Source organism: Schistocerca piceifrons, chromosome 2 (assembly GCF_021461385.2).
Source record: "Schistocerca piceifrons isolate TAMUIC-IGC-003096 chromosome 2, iqSchPice1.1, whole genome shotgun sequence".
NCBI classification, from domain to species: domain Eukaryota; kingdom Metazoa; phylum Arthropoda; class Insecta; order Orthoptera; family Acrididae; genus Schistocerca; species Schistocerca piceifrons.
Window position 1 is genome coordinate 788,217,937 of NC_060139.1, and position 18,150 is coordinate 788,236,086.

Here is an 18,150-nt window from a genome sequence, read left to right on the forward strand (position 1 = left end):
CCTGAAGGCCCTAATCTTGCCAGGTAAAATAAATGCATAAATAAATAAAACGTCACAAACATATGTTTTGACAGAACACAGGGAAAACTGTGCGACTGTGAAACTGTTGCATTAATTTGTTGCAGTTTATGTGACAAACTCTTATGTTTTCATCACTTTTTTGGGAGTGATTATCACATCCATAAGAAAACCTAAATCGGGCAAGGTAGAAGAATCTTTTTACCCATTCGCCAGGTGTACAAGTTAGGTGGGTCGACAACATATTCCTGTCATGTGACGCACATGCTGTCACCAGTGTCGTATAGATTATATCAGACGTGTTTTCCCGTGGAGGAATCGGTTGACCTATGACCTTGCGATCAAATGTTTTCGGTTCCCAGTGGAGACGCACGTCCTTTCGTCTACTAATCGCACGGTTCTGCGGTGCGGTCGCAAAACACAGACACTAAACTTATTATTGTGAACAGAGACGTCAATGAACGAACGGACAGATCATAACTTTGCGAAAATAAAGAAAGAAAAATTTTTCACTCTAAGGTAGACTTGAACCAAAGACCTCTCGTACCGCACTTGCTCACGCTATCCAAGGGACCACGGCGCTTATGAGCTCACAATTTGCTGTGATGTTGCATATCTTGCGCATGGACTACTCAGTTTGTATATTTTGCTTATTTTTTTCATAGTTCCACACAACTTCCTGTTTTCTCGATTGATCTGTGTTCAGTTTTTCAAGGCCTATCCACTGTGCCAACTTATAACTAAATCTGAGGGGGGTGCGATGGGGAGGTTCCCTTGTGAGAGCCGTCTTCCCCCAGTGGCAGGATGCCCTCTCCGCCTAGCAGCTGTCCACCAGAATGCTGCTACCGCGATAAACGTCAGAGTGCTTACTTCAGGCAACCGGTCACATTTTGATCCTTCCAAGTCACCACTGTCGGCACGTTCCTTGTGCACCGCGAAGGATTTCGACTTTCTTCCTTCTCTCACGGCCGAGCGACAAGAGAGCGAGCCCCCTGCAAGACACGCCCCCTGACCAGAGATGGTACAACTGACCTATCGACTCCCGACATGGCTTATCATACATTGCTTTGTAATTTTTAATCAGAAAAGGAAGACAGAAGGAAAAAAACGCACCGGTCAGAGTGAAAGCATTATGTGAATGAGATAGGTTTCATTAATCGCTTCCCGCGCCCGGGTTCCCGGGTTCGATTCCCGGCGGGGTCAGGGATTTTCTCTGCCTCGTGATGACTGGGTGTTACATTTTATCGTTATTAATATGCTGAAGCGTCAAAGAAAGTGGTATAGGCATGCATATTCAAATATAGAGACATGCAATCAGGCAGAATACGGCATAGCGGTCGGCGAAGCCTGTATAAGACAACAAGTGTCTGGCGCAGTTGTAGACCGGTTATTGTTGCTACAATGGCAGGTTTCAAGATTTAAGTGAGTTTGAACTTTGTGTTGTAGCCATTGCACGGGCGATGGGACACAGCACCTCCGAGGTAGCGAAGAAGTGGGGATTTTCCCGTACAACCATTTCACGAGTGTACCGTGAATATCAGGAATCCAGCAAAACATCAAATCTCCGACATCGCTACAGCCGGAAAAAGATCCTACAAGAACGGGACCAGCGACGACTGAAGAAAATCGTTAAGCGTGACAGAGGTTCAACCATTCCGTGGACTGCTGCAGATTTCATGCTGGGCCATCAACAAGTGCCAGCGTGCGAACCATTCAACGAAACATCATCGATATGGGCTTCCGGAGTCGACAGCCCACTCGTGTACTCTTGATAACTGCACGACAAAATCTTTGCGCCTCGCCTCGACATTGGACTGTTGATGATTGGAAATATGATGCGTGGTCGGTCTAGTCTCGTTTCAGATAGTATCGAGTTGATGGATACATGTCAACTGTTCAAGCTGGTGGAGGCTCTGTAATGCTGTGGGGCGTGATGTGAGATCCCTGATACGTCTGGATGGAACTTTGACAAGTGACACGTACGTAAGTATCCTGTCTCATCACCTGCATCTATTCATGTCCATTGTGCATTCCGACAGACTTGGACATTCATAGCAAGACAATGCGGCACCCCACATGTCCAGAATTGCTACAGAGTGGCTCCAGGAACACTCTTCTGAGTTTAAACACTTCCACTGGCTACCAAACGCCCCAGATATGAACATTGTTGAGCATATATGGGATGCCTTGCAACGTGCTGTCCAGAAGAGATCTCCATCCCCTCGCACTATTAATGATTTATGGACAACCCTGCAGGATTCATGGTGTCAGTACCCACAGCACTACATCAGACGTTAGTCGACTCCATGTCACGTCGTATTGCGATACTTCTGAGTGATCACGGGGCCCTACAGGATATTAGGCAAGTGTACCAGTTTCTTTGGTTCTTCGGTGTATGTATTACCTATTTACCGGTCCCCTGTTCTGTGTTATCTAACTAATCTTTCTGTGTGTGTAATGTATTGCTTACCAGAAAATTTTAATTGCCTTTTTAAGAAAGAATTGTTTGGTAATCTCTTTAATCTCCTTGGACAATTTATTGTACAGCTTCAGTCCTTGTTAGAACAACTAATCTTTCTGTGTATGTAATGTATTGCTTACCAGAAAATTTTAATTGCCTTTTTAAGAAAGAATTGTTTGGTAATCTCTTTAATCTCCTTGGACAATTTATTGTACAGCTTCAGTCCTTGTTAGAACAACCTGATTTGAGTTTTATGGTTGTTCTTTCTTCAGTGTTCCATGGTCATGGGTAGAACAGATTGTACAATAATTATCAATCTTATTTTTGATGTGTACAACTGATTGGTAAATGTACTCACATGAACAGCTGCTTACAACGTGCTTGACTATTATTTTTGTTATTACTGTATTCTCATGGCCTTTTCTGTAGTCTGAAAACTGTGTTCGCATTTTGTGGAGCTGTTACCCAGAAAATAATTCCATAGCTAAGAACTGAGAATACGTATGAACAGTTCGTAACTAAAAGGTACTGCGTTATTTTTCTGTTTTCATGTGGCACTCAACATCATTTCGCTGTTCAAAGTGAAGATCCTTGTGGTAGAGTGGTTATTTGAACGACCGTATTCATAACCCAGAAGTTATGTCGTCTCGAAGAGGACTGCTGTAAATTGGTCGAAACAGCGACTTCATATTCAGACGATTTACTAGTTTCATGGAATTCGACGCTAAGACACTTATTGATGTCCAAAGAGGGACTTTTATAAACCAGCGGCGGAATTGAACATATTCTAACCAGCCAACACAGAAAAATTTTGGAATTTTTTTGTTTCGCGGAAAATCAAGTCTGAGAGTTTGTAGGGCAGTTCTATAGGCTCTCTCTCGGAGAATGTGTTCTTCTGTTTAGGACTCTGTGACGCGCAGTTTGACCCAGCCATTGTGTGCTCCTCTATACAGTTTTTTAAGGTTCACCATTTCTGTACGTTTTTTCCTTTATATTACACATTTTTTTGTGTTGTATTTTTGTATTTTACTTGTACATGTAATTTAATTGTAATTTTAGGCCTCAGACAGATAGGAGAATTAATATCAGCGCTTTAAAGAAGAAGGAATAGTTTTGATTAGTGTGGTTTGTTGAAGGTATAGGATGCGGACAGTGGTACTGAGACATAAAGACAAATCTACACTCCTGGAAATGGAAAAAAGAACACATTGACACCGGTGTGTCAGACCCACCATACTTGCTCCGGACACTGCGAGAGGGCTGTACAAGCAATGATCACACGCACGGCACAGCGGACACACCAGGAACCGCGGTGTTGGCCGTCGAATGGCGCTAGCTGCGCAGCATTTGTGCACCGCCGCCGTCAGTGTCAGCCAGTTTGCCGTGGCATACGGAGCTCCATCGCAGTCTTTAACACTGGTAGCATGCCGCGACAGCGTGGACGTGAACCGTATGTGCAGTTGACGGACTTTGAGCGAGGGCGTATAGTGGGCATGCGGGAGGCCGGGTGGACGTACCGCCGAATTGCTCAACACGTGGGGCGTGAGGTCTCCACAGTACATCGATGTTGTCGCCAGTGGTCGGCGGAAGGTGCACGTGCCCGTCGACCTGGGACCGGACCGCAGCGACGCACGGATGCACGCCAAGACCGTAGGATCCTACGCAGTGCCGTAGGGGACCGCACCGCCACTTCCCAGCAAATTAGGGACACTGTTGCTCCTGGGGTATCGGCGAGGACCATTCGCAACCGTCACCATGAAGCTGGGCTACGGTCCCGCACACCGTTAGGCCGTCTTCCGCTCACGCCCCAAAATCGTGCAGCCCGCCTCCAGTGGTGTCGCGACAGGCGTGAATGGAGGGACGAATGGAGACGTGTCGTCTTCAGCGATGAGAGTCGCTTCTGCCTTGGTGCCAATGATGGTCGTATGCGTGTTTGGCGCCGTGCAGGTGAGCGCCACAATCAGGACTGCATACGACCGAGGCACACAGGGCCAACACCCGGCATCATGGTGTGGGGAGCGATCTCCTACACTGGCCGTACACCACTGGTGATCGTCGAGGGGACACTGAATAGTGCACGGTACATCCAAACCGTCATCGAACCCATCGTTCTACCATTCCTAGACCGGCAAGGGAACTTGCTGTTCCAACAGGACAATGCACGTCCGCATGTATCCCGTGCCACCCAACGTGCTCTAGAAGGTGTAAGTCAACTACCCTGGCCAGCAAGATCTCCGGATCTGTCCCCCATTGAGCATGTTTGGGACTGGATGAAGCGTCGTCTCACGCGGTCTGCACGTCCAGCACGAACGCTGGTCCAACTGAGGCGCCAGGTGGAAATGGCATGGCAAGCCGTTCCACAGGACTACATCCAGCATCTCTACGATCGTCTCCATGGGAGAATAGCAGCCTGCATTGCTGCGAAAGGTGGATATACACTGTACTAGTGCCGACATTGTGCATGCTCTGTTGCCTGTGTCTATGTGCCTGTGGTTCTGTCAGTGTGATCATGTGATGTATCTGACCCCAGGAATGTGTCAATAAAGTTTCCCCTTCCTGGGACAATGAATTCACGGTGTTCTTATTTCAATTTCCAGGAGTGTATATTCCCGATATATTTATTCTGTAGGTAGTAATAACCAATAATTTAGAGAAGAAGGTGAATTTGAAAGAGGAGAAGATCGCAGGCGAGAGAGGACGTAGAAGAGAGATGATTTGGAATACAGGAGAGAATGGGGAAGATCCATCGTAGGAGACGACTCAGCATACGTTGAACGTACTGTAGCCTCAGAGACAGCCAGTGGTAAACTGAAATAATTCAGCTATGCCGCAAATCATCCCTGAATATACTCGTACAGAACAAGATATGTGAGTGTAATTTACATCCGAGAAGACACTCTGAGTTGTGTCATGCTGCAGGACAAGTACAGTGGACTACTGTCGGTGATGTAGTTAATTGTATTGCATTGTTAGATGCAGTCATAAATGATGATATACTGTTTGATTTTGAAAAGTACGAATAATAAAATGGTATGTTAGGCAGCTGCCCAAGATTAATACGGTGTGGTGTTTCTACTACCAACGGTCGGTTGCACCTTGTCCCGTTTTACAATGGAGCAGTGATAATTAGTTTCTTTTTAGTGTGATTTGGCAGTGTGACTCTTCGGAACAGACGTCGCAATATTATTAGGTTGTGAAGTCCCTCCATATAATTTATGGAATTTAGCGTTTCTGTATCTGGTCCAGACCAGCAGTCAGCTAGACAACGACGCATCAGTACGAAAGATATTACAGCAGTCATCCCAGGTACGGAGGGAGCAGGAATTAGGCGACACAAAAATCCTAAATACATAAAGGGTGCGACATGGGTTTATGTCAGCTTGAGATTTATCTCTCTGCTAATTCTCTCACTGTAACTCAACAGATCAAAATTGCGTATGTGCCATAAACGACCAGTTCAATTCCAGAACTTACATAATTTTTTTAACGTAAGAAAGTGTATTGACATAGTGACTTACTTGGGAGATACTAGTTTAACTACATTATTACTCTGCAGACATTTCAAAACTCGAGGGTAAATAACGGTTTTTTACCAAATTATTGAAGGTGAGCTGGTTCCTAGCTTTATTGATACTTCGAAACAGTGCCTATCTACGTTTCCAGGGACACTTATTATTGTAGTATCACGTATCAATACCACCCTAATAGCGTCTTTATGTTGGCAACGGAATTGCAAATTTCGGTCAGACGCCGAAAGTGGGATCTAGTGGACCCATAGAGTATAAATATCTATGGAGTGAGCATAGCCTACTGTGCACGTTCTCAACATCAAAAAGACCTTGTCACGTGGTAATGGGACGTCGCTGCTTGTCTGCAATTTGTGATAACAACGAAACTTTAATATTACACGTATTCACCTGTTTTTAAATACGTTTCTACACGTTTTAGTAGCAATAACAGCCATGTTGCGGTATTGTTGTTGTTACATATGTAAAGAGAAGTACGCGAACGGAGGACCAGTTGCTTTTCATAGGTACGTACAACAAACGACCTCCAATAAGGAATATCATATTGATGTGAGGCGCTTTATACGTTTAAAAATATCGAGACGCTTGAGCAAAGTTCAACTTTTTCTTTTTTTTCTCTCTTGTGTTTACGGGAGAACTGCTACATAAATTTGCAAGTGCGTTTAAGCTGCCAGTCAGAGTTCACGTATTCGTGCTATGTTCATCTGCAGATAAAATTTATATAAGACGGTGTGATTAATTTCCTCTAGTTTATTCAGGTGCTCAAACCCTTGTGTGTATCTATGTACTTCTGCATGAGACAGTTTCCTATATTATATAATTTTTGTATTCTAGTTACCCGAAAGACATAAAATTGTTAAGATGTCTATAAACGCATATAAAAAATATCAGGATACTTCTGAAGGTGATGTATCTGTTCTAGCGAAGTAATAACACTCAAAACACGCTAAGAGATATACGGACCTACAAGCGCCGTCCCAGTACCACGTGACTTGAGCAGAAGGAGATGATGCGGACAGATTTCTCGTACTGCGCATCCTAATGCTCACTCCCTATATATTTATACTCTATGAGTGGACCTAAAGGTGAGTGCCCACTGAGCTATACCCTCACCAGCTCTAGGTTACGAGTTTCCTATGGAGCCTCAAGACAGGACGGCCGGTGGCAGCCACTTGCCCCAGCAGCGCTTGGGGCCCCTTCGCTACGTGATGCTACACAGACGTCGCCTAGTCAGGGTTCTGACACCATCGTTCGTGCTGCAATGCAGGGAGCCTCTCCATTGCTGGCATTGCGAACTGGAATCTAGTTCTTGCTACATTATTTATAATGAGTCTCCGTACACCTGTAGAAATACAAGCTAAGTATATCTTCTGTTTACTGCTTTAACTTGTTCGGTAATCATTTCTGCTGCTCTCCAACTTTCCTGTGACAACAGTTGTCACAGCACTCTGTAGCTCACCTCTCCTTCACACTGTGTGCGAAGTCGAACACAACAATTATAACATCAACACATATTCTAAAATATTAGTATCGAATTTATCTATTTGTGCGAATAACTTACATGTATTATGTTCGAGTTTAATGACTTTTCTGGAGACTAGAAATCTACTCTGTAGGATTCAGCATGGGTTTCGAAACAGACGATCGTGTGAAACCTAGCTCGCGCTATTCATCCACGAGACTCAGACGGCCATAGACACGGGTCCCCGGTAGATGCCGTGTTTCTTGACTCCCTCAAGGCGTTTGATACAGTTCTCCACAGTCGTTTAATGAACAAAGTAAGAGCATATGGACTATCAGAACAATTGTGTGATTGCATTGAAGAGTTCCTAGATAACAGAACGCAGCATGTCATTCTCAATGGAGAGTAGTCTTCCGAAGTAAGAGCGATTTCAGGTGTGCCGCAGGGGAGTGTTGTAGGACCGTTGCTGTTCACAATATATATAAATGACCTTATGGATAACATCGAAAGTTCCCTGAGGGTTCTTGCGGATGATGCTGTAGTATATCGAGAGGTTGTAACAATGGAAAATTGTACTGAAATGCAGCAGGATCTGCAACGAATTGACGCATGGTGCAGGGAATGGCAACTGAATCTCAATATAGACAAGTGTAATGTGCTGCGAATACTTAGAAACAAAGATCCTTTATCACTTAGCTACAATATAGCAGGTCAGCAACTGGAAGCAGTTAATTCCATAAATTATCTGGGAGTAGGCATTAGGAGTGATTTAAAATGGAATTGCCATAGAAAATTAGTCGTCGGTAAAGCAGATGCCAGACTGAGATTCATTGGAAGAATCTTAGGGAAATGCAATCCGGAAACAAAGGAAGTAGGTTACAGTACACTTGTTCGCCCACTGCTTGAATGCTGTTCGCCGGTGTGGGATCCGAACCAGATAGGGTTGATAGAAGAGATTGCGAAGATCCAACGGAGAGTAGCGCGCTTCGTTACAGGATCATTTAGTAATGGCGAAAGCTTTACGGAGATCATAGATAAACTCCAGTGGAAGACTCTGCAAGAGAGACGCTCAGTAGCTCGGTACGGGCTTTTGCTGAAGTTTCGAGAACGTACCTTCACTGAGGAGTCAAGCAGTATATTGCTCCCTCCTACGTATATCTCGCGAAGAGACCATGAAGATAAGATCAGAGAGATTAGAGCCTACACAGAGGCATACCGACAATCTTTCTTTCCACGAATAATACGAGACTAGAATAGAAGGGAGAACCGATAGAGGTACTCAGGGTACCATCCGCCACACATCGTCAGGTGGCTTCAGGGGTATGGATGTAGATGTATTCATTTTGCGTGTGGTATTTGGGATGTCTGCAACCTCGGTCAAACGAGATGATGAAGTATATAGAAATTACAAACGTATGTATGTTTGTTTATTGGCCCCTGTAGGGCAGAACGCAATGTTAACTTTACACCTAACAGTTTTAACCGAACAGTAATAGCAACAGGAACCAGTTAAAGGAAATTAGAAGCAGTCACGATCGTTATTAACATTTTCTAATTATCTCTTTGCCATTTAACTTATGATACCACGGTATACCGAAAATGGATCTTGGAAGAAAATGGCTCAAATGGCTCTAAGCACGATGGGACTTAACATCTCAGGTCATCAGTCCTCTAGACTTAGAACTACTTAAACCTAACTAACCTAAGGACACCACACACATCCATGCCCGAGGCAGGATTCGAACCTGCGACCGTAGCAGCAGCGCGGTTCCGGACTGCAGCGCCTAGAACCGCTTTTTTATTTATTTTTTAACCACTTTTTTTTATTCCACAAAAACAGTAACAAAAATAGCTACAATGAAATGACATAAATAAGGTGACAGATAATTGCAGTCATAAATTACAGCATTCGAAGAATGAGTCTTTAGCAGTAGCACAATTTAGCACCTTCACTGTCACCTTCAACTGGTGGCAGTTCAGCATGGCACATTTTCTTGTTCTGCAGCCTGAGGTTCGGCCACCGCGGCCGGCTAGATCTTGGAAGAGTATTTTAGATATATCATTAGCCGAAAATGACCCTATACACAATTATAGCGATTCCGAGTATAAACAGAGAACAAATGTGAAGTTTAATATCAGAGAGAGATCATCAGGCCAATTCTTTCAAGAATACTGTAATTTATTGTAATTAAAGTCCAATAAAATAGCCCATAACTTCCAAATTCCTATGCAGTTGCTCGACTCATACCGTTACGATGATGATTTCTAAATAAATTTGTGGAAGAAACTTGACTGTCTAACGTTTCAAACACAAAACTTGAAATCTCTGAATTGATTTCACAGAAAACTCTGACGGATGTCTCCAGAAAATGGAATTTTCCCCTTGTTTCTTTGGGAACATCAAAGCGTAGCTGTACGCTGTGCACGCATGCGCCTGTGTGTGTGTGTGTGTGTGTGTGTGTGTATGTGTGTGTGTGTGTTTATGTCTATGTGTGAGCGCGCGAGCGGCGCGCTTGGGTGATGGGGAGCGGGATGGGTTCAGAGCTCTCTTGTCGTCGCGAGGACCAGAAAGAGATGGTAAAGAGAAAAGGGGCAGAGAGAACACACAAGCCACGGCGGGAGGCCGACTGTCAGCTTCAAGTTAATTTCGTCTCCGGACAGCGGAAACTTTGCGCCTCCTCCGCTTTATTACGGACCAGTATTTCACAAACCGTCCGCCGGACAGACTGCCGAGTGAGTATTAAAAAGTTGAGGTCCTTGTCGGTAGCGAGAACAGTTTGTTTGGCATAATGAAATAACTTCTTCGCCTGGTGAGGAACGCCCAATTGATAGTGGGGGCACACAAAGGCGGAAGGCTCTCTATGAAACTCGGGCAGCCCAGTCCCTGAGGTTTTATGAACTGCCACCGAGTTACTCCGGCTGTGCCGCCAACATCTGCGAAAGCTCCTTACATTCTAATCTCGCTGCTGCTACATCTGAGGCAACCCATTGTTAAATAATAAATTTGTCTGAATGCTACAAAAAACAACTCGGAAACGAATGTTAATTAAAATACGGCATGCCGGCGAGCTTTATTAATCGGAGCTGAAGTTGACTGGTTGCAATTAGTTACGAACACAGACTTTAAGACCCCAGTGTTGTGATTTGAGCGTCGGACGATGACGTACGCATCACAATTGGGTTATGGACCCAGAAACTTGAATTCTGAATTACTGATTAAGAATTTAGGGCTTACTGCTTCAAACTTTCGAAAATATATTATGTTTAACATTTAAAAAGACAGGGAGAGAAGTAGAATGGAAACTGGCACGGATAAATTTATTTGCGAGTAATATCTCACAAGATTTTATGGTTAATTGCTTATCACAGGGTTACAACAGACCGTAATCAAAAGATCAAGAATAACTTTTTGAAAATTCCAAAATTCCAAAATGATAACAACGAACGCAAAAGGCATTTTAACTCAGAGGTACAAAAAAGTTTTAATCAAAGTATTATTACAAAACCTTTATAACATTACCGAAGAAAATTTTAAACACCATAACAGAATTCGGGCCGGCCGAAGTGGCCGAGCGGTTCTAGGCGCTACAGTCTGGAACCGCGCGACCGCTACGGTCGCAGGTTCGAATCCTGCCTCGGGCATGGATGTGTGTGATGTCCTTAGGTTAGTTAGGTTTAAGTAGTTCTAAGTTCTAGGGGACTGATGACCTGAGTCCCATAGTGCACAGAGCCATTTGAACCATTTTCAACAGAATTCGGAGAAGGCGATCACGAGCCAGAAGGCACTGCAGTTTATATACAATCACTATTTGACAACACTGCACAGAATGCGACTTATTGCGTTTAGATAACAATGTACTTATATACTTATAAAATTTTTATTTAAAGTGCATCCGTATTTACAAAACATTTTAATCAACATGCAAGCAGATCAAAAGAAGACACAAGGATGGATCAGCTGAAGGCTCTTAACTAAATGGAAGGCACCGATATTCAGTCACAATTTCGCAAGGCATACTATTTTAAAAGAGATATACTCGTACATGCATGGCAAGTTAGCTGAAATGTGAAATCATTTGATCTGGGCAGAAGCCAACTTACAGCGTTAGGAAATTATGTTGTGGACATAATAAATAAACGAGAAATATCAAAGCTGCCGAGTGAGTATTAAGAAGTTGACGTCCTTGTTGGCAATGTGAACAGTAAATCGACCCAGCAGAAGATAGTATCGGGATAGCCGAACTGCAGAATAATTTTATCAGGTTCAGTGAACTGAATGTTAAACAGCTTACACAAACAAGAGCAAATAGTAAAATTAATTTCATTTTGAGCCGTGCTGCGGCTCGCGTTGGTGCTGTTTGTAGGTTTCCGCCCTCTGTTGGAGGCCAGGTGGTATCGTTTAGCTGGCAAGGTTGGGGTTGTTTGTCTTCTTCTTCTGTTGACTGGCGCCACTCGATTTCGCAAGCGTTGCCTGTCCGCTGGTGGCAACAGCGGCGGTTATCGATATGTAGTAACAGCTGCCCTATCTCTGGGGTGACGTCGTTGTTTTGCCAGGTCGTGTGAGTTGCGCCTTCGGTTGGGGACTGAGGAGAAGCCAGGTGCGCGCAGTGCGTGAACACTCTGGGGCTGCTGGCGGCATGCATAGACTGCCGGATGGGAGGGATGTGGTCACGAGGGTGCACGACTTCGTCGTAAACCGGATCCAGCAAGCTTTAAGATGAGTGCATTTCAATCTAAGTAGAGAAACCTCCACCATTGTGATACCCCACGATTCTCCAGTGACTTGGGGTCGCGTTGCTGCTAATAGTGTCGCCGAGGCGAAGAGCAGCGAGTGGAGTGCTTGGGGAAGGCGGGTCTGATTATTATCTTTCCTCGACGTCTTATTACTGTTTACTGCGTTCAACTTGTTACAATTTGTTAAGTTCAAGCAGCGGAAGTTTCATATCAGCGCACACTCCGCTGCAGAGTGAAAATCTCATTCTGGTAACATCCCCCAGGCTGTGGCTAAGCCATGTCTCCGCTATATCCTTTCTTTCAGGAGTGCTAGTTCTGCAAGGTTCGCAGGAGAGCTTCTGTAAAGTTTGGAAGGTAGGAGACCAGATACTGGCAGAAGTAAAGCTGTGAGTACCGGGCGTGAGTCGTGCTTCGGTAGCTCAGATGGTAGAGCACTTGCCCGCGAAAGGCAAAGGTCCCGAGTTCGAGTCTCGGTCGGGCACACAGTTTTAATCTGCCAGGAAGTTTCATATCGGCGCACACTCCGCTGCAGAGTGAAAATCTCATTCAGCGGTAAAGTTTCTTGCCTGGTGTCCGCTAACTCCCCAGTTACCTGCCCTGGGGGCTAGTGTATATAACAGCAATGTACATTTCTTCTCCTTGCAAATGCTGTCCGGTAAGGCGCGTAGTTTTGACAGCTTTCTTGATTGTAGGACGGTTGGTCATTCCTCTGCTCTGGTGGTACTGATTCCTTTCTCGTTTTGGGGGATCTAAACACAGTATTCTGGGCGTAGTGCAGACCGCCGGATCCGGCTTTGGTGTATTGTTCCATCGTTGCATTTGGTTTATCGGACGTCAGGTAGCTTCAGCAAGATTGTCATTAGTCATTCGTTAGACTGCCACTAGTCTGAGCTATCATCTTGTGAAGGGAATGCAGCTCTTGGCTGTCTACCTCATCGCTCGCGAAAATGCTTGTTGCCAGAGCTCCTCAGAGGTCGATTGGTGGAGCATCGTCTGCATCAGTTGCTAGTTTTTTAATTAACTTTTGCTATTGTATTTGCTGTTTTACAGCAGGTTTCAAAATTTTTTTTATATTATTGTCGCTCCTGGCGTTTAAGGGCGTCAGCCGTGATTGTGGTCATTTGCCTTAAAATTTTAATTTGGTATTTGTATTTTAGCAGTAAGCCTTAAAACCTTATTTACTGCCATTCCTGGCGTGTGATGCCGTCTTATGTGTTTGTGGCGGCTTAACTTAATATTTCAATACCTGTAGGTTGTAAATTTCAGCGAGTTCTTAGACCATTCTTAATTTATTGCCATTCTTGGCGTGTAAGGCCTTCTGCCCAGATCACAGTGGGTTGCTTTTAAAACAACATTATCTTTTGTATCTGTATTTAATGGTGATTTGCTAAATTGTAGCTCACTGATAACGCTATTATCTACACTTTTGTTTATTCCTTCATTAATAAAGTGTGGTATTTTTATTTATTGTCCAGTCTGGAATTACTGGTTTAAAATAAATTGTGTGTAATTGTAAAAGGCAACCAATAGTAACTGATTGCGGTCCCGTCCACAGTCGCAATCGAATCCTGCCTTCCCTGGACTACCACCAGGTTTCACATTTCCACTGAAAAGACGTTCCATATCCAATCACTGTAGATTGCTTCCACTTATTGGTGACAATTCAAAATTTACAGTGAACTGCCTCCCAACCAACAGCCATTCACGAAGTTGCCTGCTCTAGTGACATCAGATTAAATGCGGTTGAATGGCCGATCAGCAACATCCTCAAAATAACAGTAATTACGGGTCAGACAACAGAGTCCCGTACTACAACAGATAAAACACAATTAAACACAGTCTTAAAATGTGCACTAGTAAACACTATAGAAATAAGATCGCAAATCCGGGGAAGAACAAATATCCAGTCTTCTCAACTCAACCCAGCAGCCGAATTGGAGTATAATTTTGCTTTGTCACCTCATCTATTCCATACTGAAGATGAATTAACTATTATCCCGGTGACAGAAACTATAAATGCTTAATATGCCGAACATTACAAATCAGCCTTCGACAACACAGGGAGTATAAGATTCACAAATTGCTCAGCAAGCAATCTTTTCTCGGCGACAGCTAGTCCAAATTCGTTGCAGAAATTGACCAACATTCATAAGTCCAGGTTGCCTTTCTTTCTGAAAGGCAGTTCCATATAACCAGTGGCACTTGAGAATCAACACTGATGTGGATCCAACTCCGCCTCGCGGTCTCTCACACACAGTCACCGGGCAATCCGACTCCCGCTGTTGCGGCCAGCCAGCAGCCGCGATGAAGACTGCTCATAGTCACTGCAGTCGTCCATCAGCTGGCCAGGGAACTATTAGAATTCTCTGAGCAGAGGTAGGCGACTTCTATAGCTACCGATACGCGCTTGCGCACGGATCAAACAGGTCGTGTGCCTTCTTTCCATACATTGAATTCTGTAGCTTATATCACCGTCGAACTCCATATCGTCATGGACAGTCCACCAAAAAATGAAATTGTAGCGTAGCCACAATTTAAAATTCGGCATAGAGATAATCATGTAACGGCCCTACTAAGAGTTTCCTAGAGTAAGGTATGGCAGAAATGTGCTGTAATGCTCTATGTGTTATCTTATTTTTACATGCATTTATTTATTTGTCTCATAGTTTATGTAAATAGATATCTACAGAACAGTCTTGTATGAATTTTTATCGCACGCAGATGACGACGTACCAAGAACGAATTATCCGACTGGAACGGAAATCGGTAACTGAGATGTACATGTACACAAAAACAAATGATTACGATTTCGGTAAAATTGGATGATTTATTCAGGAGAACGAGCTTCATAAATGGAAGAAGTCAATAACGATTCGGTCAATTTCTGGCCATTATGCAAGCACTTACTCGGCTTGGTACTAATTGATAGAACTTCTGGGTTCCCTCCAGGGATGTCGTGCCAGATTGAAAGTTGGACGTTCATATACCTTTCTCTTGGAAAGTTGGCTACTGATTCTGCTGTTGCGTGCCTACACAAATTCTGAGTCCGAGATACTATTATCACGACTGGTAGCGAGCCAACAGTTGTTGAGAGTAGTGGACGCAGAGTGCCAGGGAGAGAAGCCGCATCGGGAAGTGTCGCAGCCTGCCCTGACCGTGCCAGTAGCGCCGGAGGAGATTTTGGTATTAATCGAGGATTTTTGGTAAGCTGTCTATTTGCTGCACGTACTCGTTGCTTGTTTGCGCACTGGAGGTATTTTGTCAGATTTGTGAAAGCTGTAAAATGATTGGATTTCAGTTACTTTGCATATGAGATATTTGTCATAAAAGAAAAGGGCAGCCAACGAGCTGTAGTTCGTAAAAATGATAAGCATCACAGCACTAAAGAGACGAAATATTTTTATAATGTGCGCCTATACCAAGACGAGAGTCCAGTGTTTAAATACTTTAAATAAACACTATGACCCGCTAGGCGCGGATATTTAAAATCATTCCCGCAGCGCTTAATAGCAAAAAGGTGCGAAACAGAAGAAAGAACAATCTATCTTTTGTTAAGAAATATTCTAGAGACTTCATTATCCCTTGTATTTTTGGTCGCCGACATGTTAAGATGTACCACATAGCATTGCTGCATGCTGTATTTTTATTTTGTGTAAAAACTATGTCAAACGACGAACAAACGTTTCGGTAACTCGGGCGAAAATATAATGTATCTACGCACACGCAAGGACATTTACTTTTTAAGAAGGAACTGACTGACAAAGCAACGATTATTGGACTGCGCCATGTACAAAAGAAATATCAGATGTAAGTCATGTATTTATTGTGTATTTGTCAATGTCTAGAAGTTTAAAGGCATTTTGTTCAAAATATGTTAATGTTTTACGATGCTGTAATTTTCTTCTTATCCTTCTCTTTCACTAACCAAAAATGATGTTCAAATTGTATACGAGCTTTGTTATAGGTTCGCTCTTTATCGCGGTGTCTGGATTCTAATTGGGAGACCACTATTGCGTTTCACTTCCGATCTATTAATCTTTCTCTTACGAAATTCCACTAATTTGCTTTCATTTCCATTTTTATATTCAGATAGGTCCCTTGGGTATTTTCTTCGAAGATTCTGATTGCGTGAAGGTTATCCGAGCAAAAGATCAATTAAGAAAACTCTTTCGCGTAATCAATCCGCACGTCTCCTCAACACAATTGAGAACCGACGCATCGGTGATCAATTAATAATCTCTCACTCTTTTTAAGTCGTACTAAAAAACGACCACACAGACTAGCCGTAAGTACGCAATCTAGCGTTAGGTTGCATTTTGTCAGTTAATATTACAAACAAACAGTGACAGCGTCACTGTTATTATTTACTAATATCTTATACAGAATAAGCAAGTTCCTAACGCCAGAATGCATACGTTGAAAGTAATATTCACATTTTTGTTGTGACCGCATAAGTTGGTTCAAATGGCTCTGAGCACTATGGGACTCAACTGCTGAGGTCATCAGTCCCCTAGAACTCAGAACTGCTTAAACCTAACTAACCTAAGGACGCCACACACATCTATGCCCGAGGCAGGATTCGAACCTGCGACCGTAGGGGTCGCGCGGCTCCAGACTGTAGCGCCTAGAACCGCTCGGCTTGACCGCATAAGTGATTATTAATTATAGTCATTGTGGAATAATTAAAGTTTTTGTTAGTCAAACTGTCCAAGGAAAAAAAGCTCTGAGTACGGTTTGTCAGTGTATGAATCTCCAATCTCCAGAATACAGTAAATTAAAATATTTATTGATCCCTTTCATTTTTCAGTGCTGCTTAAGACTTGTTGACTAAAGCCATCCTGTTCATTTAATTTCTATAAAAATAAAACAAACGAATAGTCGCATCAGTAGCTGTGACTATGCGTTGCACTCTGCAAGGATCTAAGTATTTCTTTTGAATTATTTTAGCACATTGCTGGATACAACATATTTATGCAGTTGCAGCGGCAAGGGGAGATAAGTTGTCTGTTGCGAGCGAGACCATTTGGAGCATTATTGTTAGAGAATATTTTTAAAATGGCAGTCGGATACTAGAGAATTGATTTTTCACGATTTATAGGTAGGGTAATTAATTTATGTTTTTTTTCTCTATCAGAATACCGACATGCACGATAGCAGGAGTTCCCAGAAAATTTTTTAATACATACATAGAGCAAACCCACAGCAGAGTCAGTCGAAGTTTTGAAGAATATTGGTAGGTAGGTCATCACAGTGAGGAGCCACAGTATTTCTTGTCGAGATGATGGTATTATTGGGCCATCAAAGGTGCAGACCCAATGGTATTTTGGTGGCTATGTAAGTAGGCTGTTTAGGTTTTTATGTTGGCAACGCCACGTGGCGCTCTGTATGAAAATCACTGACTGTTGTGTGCAGTCGGTGGCTGGTTGGCATTGTTGGAATATTCGCTTGTGTAGTGTTGGGCAGTTGGATGTGAACAGCGCGTAGCGTTGCACAGTTGGAGGTTAGCCGCCAGCAGTGGTGGATGTGGAGAGAGAGGTGCCAGAGTTTTGAGAGGTTGCTATAAGCGGACGATTTGGACGTGTGTCCGCTAGAAAAAGGAAATTTGTAAAGATGGCTGTCATGAATTGACCGATGTATATATGATGACTTTTGAATATTATTAAGGTAAAAACATTGTTTGTTCTCTATCAAAATCTTTCATTTGCTAACTATGCCTATCAGTAGTTAGGGCCTTCAGTAGTTAGAATCTTTTATTCAGCTCGCAGTATTGGCGTTCGCTGTATTGTAGTAGTTCGAGTAACGAAGATTTTTGTGAGGTAATTGATTCATGAAAGGTATGGGTTATTGTTAGTCAGGGCCATTCTTTTGTAGGGATTATTGAAAGTCAGATCGCGTTGCGCTAAAATATTGTGTGTCAGTATAGTCATGATAGTGATGATCAGAATAAG